The sequence below is a fragment of the Benincasa hispida genome, chromosome 2, assembly GCF_009727055.1.
Source record: "Benincasa hispida cultivar B227 chromosome 2, ASM972705v1, whole genome shotgun sequence".
Taxonomy (NCBI): domain Eukaryota; kingdom Viridiplantae; phylum Streptophyta; class Magnoliopsida; order Cucurbitales; family Cucurbitaceae; genus Benincasa; species Benincasa hispida.
This window is the reverse complement of record NC_052350.1, coordinates 32,619,107-32,624,652: the sequence shown is the minus strand read 5'-3', so window position 1 is coordinate 32,624,652 and position 5,546 is coordinate 32,619,107.

Here is a 5,546-nt window from a genome sequence, read left to right as displayed (position 1 = left end):
AGTGATTTGATTGGGTGAATCAACGTTTTTATTGTATCATACAAAATCAATGAGAAATAACATTAAAAAAAAAAAAAGAAAAAGTAATTAATGTGAAATATAAACAATAAGAATTTTACTTTATTTGAAAAATGTAAAATGTTTAATTGTTAGTTTAAATATATTTTTTTATTTTTTATCTTTAAAGTTTTTTCGGACATATCCCACGTTATCATCAACATTATATTAATAGTTTCATGAACATTTACATAAATTTGAGACATTAACACTTCATTCGGTAACAACATTTTAAATCTTGTGTAAGATTATATTAACATATTTTGTAGAATACTTTATAAAAAAAATTATTTTAAATGACAAAACTGCGGAAATATTTATAAATAATAGCAAAATATCACAGTTTATCTGCGATCGACCGTGATAGACTACTATTTATGTCTATCATGATACAAATAGATACAGATAGATAGTATATCGCAGTCTATCACAAATAGATAGTGAAATTTTGCTATATTTGTAAAAATTTTGATTTTTTTTTCTATATTTGAAAATAGTCTATATGTATTGTATGTATTAATTTCTAATATTTGGTGTTTATAATTAAACTTATGCAAACTCAGTTAACATCATGTCAAGCAAGCCTATCATTTTACCAATTCTCAACATTTATCAACGGAAATTTTAGGAATGAAAAATGATAAAATGCAACATTAAAGCTTCATTTGGTAATTATTTTGTTTTTTGTTTTTTACTTTTAAAAATTAAATCTATCTTCATCTCAGTTTTTATAATGATTTGTATATTTCTTCAGTACAGTGTTTGAATAGTCAAGTTCTAAAAACAAAATCAACTTTTTAAAAGCTACTTTTTTTAGTTTTCAAATTTTGTTTGGGTTTTTAAACTATTGGTAAAAAAAATAATAATAACAAATGAAGAAAATTGGAAGAGGAAGTAGTGTCTACAAGCCTACACTACAAGAAAAAGCACATTTCTTGACATTTGCAATTTTTATTACTTGACATTTTTGTGAAAAAAAAATGTCAAGTCATTAGTGATTTTAATGAAAAATGTCAAGAAAATGCAAAAAAAGGTGGAGGTTGGAGTTTTTCTCGAATTTTTTTCATGCTAACCAATTCTTGATGTTTTAAAAATGTCAAGTTTAAGCGATGTTTTGTTGTCATTTTAAAAATGTCAAGAGTGACTAAGACTTCCTCAACTATTTTTTTCCAAAACTTTAATTTCAGTATGCATGATGAGTTAATTTTCGTTCTCCCTCTCAAACGAACCCAGCCATTTTCCTTCTCTCGCTTTGCTGCTGCCTTAGCTTCCCTCTCAAACGAACTCGACCAGCTCCCTCCCGTGGAAGCGTTCACGCCGTCGCCACTGTTTTCTCCCTACTGCCCAAGCTTTTGTTTCGTCTCAAGCTTTCTTGCCGCCGCAACTTCGTTTTGTCTTCATCTCAAGATTTCATTTTCTTGCGTGAAACATTTAATCCAAGCTTTCGTTTTCTGTATTTCAAAGATTCGTACGGTATTTTAGGATTTAAAGATTCGTATTTCAGAAACTCGACCTTCCATTTTTGTATTTCAAAGGTTCGTTAGGGTTCAAAGGATATTTACATTTCATTGACAACAAAGTTTGCTCCATCTGTCATCGGCTTGAGGTTGAGTTTGCTCCATCTGTCATCGGCTTGAGGTTGTCTATCTGCAGTAATGTGAGTTTTATTTTGATTTTGATTTTTGTTTTTTGTTTTTTTGCCTTAATATTTTGTTTAATTTTGATTCTCTTAGCTTCCACAAGATCATGGATTTTATTTGTATTAGGTTTTTGTTTGCATTGTAATCCCCATTATTGCGAGCCCCTGTATTTTTAATGAAGAATGCACTGAATTTATGTTTGATGTATTTTCTACATTGTTGTTTTATTTCGTGCACTGTGATTGACGAAAGAGCTTAATAAAAGGCTATGAAGAAGTCAACATTTACTGATGCTAATTCACCTAATTTCGCTACTTTCTTTTTGGTTTAGGAAGAATCAAGAGTCAATACCATATTAATATATCATCCAGACTTGTAAAATAAATTAAGAGAAACTTGAAAATGGAAAATGAGGGTCATTTGAAATTTTGAAAACTTTTTCTTTTCATTGTCTTTGTATTTTCAAATCTTAAGTTAGGGATAAATGTAAAAGGATTTTGTAGAATGACAAGATGTTGGGTTTTATGTCCTAAAACTCATGGCTTGTAAACTTATTCTGAAAATTCAATAAAGTTATTATTGAATATACAAATTATTTATTTCGTTTAAGAAATAAATCCAATAAACTAAAAGATCCATGACTATTACATGAGTCCTTCAACTTTATGTGGAGACATAAAAGTGGATCAGGTTCGAGTAAATAGTTAAAATGATCTATAGTATATGAATAAGGTTTGGTGTCTTATTCTAATAACACTATTGGATGTGGTCCACCCTGTAGTTGTTACAAGGAGTTGTAAAGTGCTACATACGAAGTGATCCTGATTCGTAGATGTAATGACATGAGGATTGGGGGCATCTTGTGCAATGAGTTTGCACAAGATCGGACCATGAAATAAGTCACTCTTATAATGTTATTTACTACTTAAGACTGACTATTTCAAAGCGATTACCTAGTAACTTGACTTTAATCCTGAGCTAACTATGAACTCCTATTTATTCGAAATTATCCTTAGATTTGCATAGATGAGGGTTGGCTCAACAGCGTCGGCTCAATAAACATCCCATTTTAGGGGTAAGATTGGGTAAATAGCTGGGGACATAGGGTGCAAGATGGAATTCACTCCTACCCGCTTTCAGGGATAGTAGAGAGGTTGTTCCCTGAAGTACTGACTTCGGTTCTTGAACATGGGTCCCACCCTTTCATTGGCTCGAGAGGAACTTGGTTTGGTGATCGGATCGCAAACCAATTGTTCATTAGAGGATTAGTAGGACTTGATCAAGAGGTAATCTCGGGGTTAAAATAGTCATTTGACCCAGCCGTTATTATGAACAACCTGTAAAGGGTTAACTTACTAATCATGGTTATATCGAGTGGAAATAATATATCTACAGTGAAGAGAGTGCAACTCTGGGCTTTAGTGGAGTAACCCAGTAGTTAACGATTGGGGGTTAATTCGGTGTAAAGAGTTTAGCCAATTAATCTCGGATCGTTGGAGCCCATGATCTGTAGGTCCACGAGGTCTCCTACTAGCTCACAAATGGATTAGCCTTAGAGTAACGTGATAAATTGATTTGAAACATTCAAATTTGAATTAAGGGAATTAGTAATTATATATGATATAATTACGCGTTTAATTTTGGAATTAAATGAAATTTGAGAATCAATTAATATTTAAATATGATTTAAGTATTAAATTCATGAATAGGGATTCATAATAGTGGAATTGGTAAAATATTAATTTAATATTTGATATTAAATTAATTAAATTATTTATTTATTTATTTATTATTAATTTTATTAGATAAATTAATTACTGAATTAATTTTGTAAAATTAATAAAATTTCATTTTTGGAAAGAAAATTAATTTTGGAAATTAATTTGGAAATCAAAAAATGAAAATGAAATAGAAAATGGAAGAATCCCAAAAGTTAGATTTTTCCACTTTCTAAGCAAGAAGCTCACTCATTTTCCATTTCCAAATTCAGTGAATCTTCCAAAGCATGAGCTGCAATACATGCAGCAATGGTGTTTGCATGATAGTCATGCAATAAATAAAGAAGATTGGACTGAGAAATTGGAGGAGAGACAATTACTGAATAAAAAAAAAACTAAAGAAATTGTTCTTCAATTTTTCTGCTAAAACTAGTGACCTCCTCTTCATGTTCTCTTAATCCAAGTTTATTTTGAGTCGTATAACTCAATCCAAGACACCAAGAGGATAGTGGGGAAGGTCTTGTGATGGTTCACAAGCTAATTTGGAGAAGATTTACAGCTGGAATCGTGATTCAAGTGTTTCTTCAAAGGTATGTCTTGAAACGTTCTTCATAATTATGGAGCATGCTTAATTCAAAGCCAAAATTAATGAATTAGAATGCTTAATGATCCGCTTTTTCTTCCGTTGTATGTTTTTTAACTCTAATACTAGAGACCTTTTTTCTTTATTGGTTTTCCTTTTTTTGTGGGCTGGTTTTTTGTTTCTTTTAAAAGAATGATGTGACGACGTTTTTTTTTTTCTTTTAAAAGAATGATATGAAGAATGATGTCAAGTAAAAAATATCTTGACGTTTTTTCTTTGTCAAGAACACTCATATTTCTGACATTTCAAACATGTCGAGAACACTCATATTAGTGAACATCCACATTCTTGACATTTGATTCCTTGACGTTTTTTAAAAAATTTTAAAACGTCAAGAAAAGTAACACTTGACATTTAAAAAAGTCAAGAAATATTGTTTTTGTAGTAGTGTTAATTTCTAAAAACAAAAACAAAAATCTATGAAGTTCAGATATTTCATGTGAGACAAAGAATCTGTATCAGACACGTATCGGATACCGATACTTCAAGATACTTCCCAGATACGTATCTAACACGCGATTTGACGTATCTATACTTTCAGATACTTTACAGATACGTATCTGACACACGATTTGACGTATCTATTTCTATGCGTACTTTTTTTAAAAAAGAAAAAAGACAAGTAACTCATCTAATCTTTCCCAATCTAAAATTCGGCAACATATAAAAAGCTCACTACTCGAGTCCAAAACTAAAAGAGAAATAAATAAATAATGGACCAAGCCCTAGACTAGAATCATCTAATCTCCATCTTCATATTTTAGTCCCCGCAAAGTCCACCAAAATATAAACCATTTGGATATCTTCAATAATAAGTTCTTCGTTTATCTTCATACTTCTCTCTATAATCTTCTTCTTCTTCTTTACAATATGAATCACTTTTCTTTTGCATTTTATTAACTATTGTACTTCAACATCTTAGATATTGCTTTTTTTTGTATTGTATTTTAGTGTTTGTATTCTATTTTGTGCTATTGTTATTAACTTATATGCTAAATTTATCTATATCCTAGATTTTTTTAAGAAAAAGAAAATGTATTTTTAATGTATCAGTATTTTCATTTTTTAGAAATATATATATAAATGATGTATCCTTAGACGTATCCGTATTTTAGTTTTTTAGAAATTGACAAATCACCGTATCCGATCGTATCTATATCATGTAGTTGTATCTGTGTCTGTGCTTCATAGACAAAAATCAAATGGTTATCAAACAGGATTGAAATTGGTTGAAACAATAGAACCACTAAAAGAGCAATATAAAATAACATAAAGGACTTATTATTATTATTATTATTATTATTATTATTATTATTATTATTTTATTAAGTATAACCAAAGTAATGGTGATATATGTCTAATCTCTTAGCCAATGATATATGTCTTAATCAATAGAACTGCACTAAAATTTCGTAAGATAAATAGAAGTATATTTAATGAAATAATAAATAATAATTATTATAATTGGTAACTTTTTTTTTTTTTATG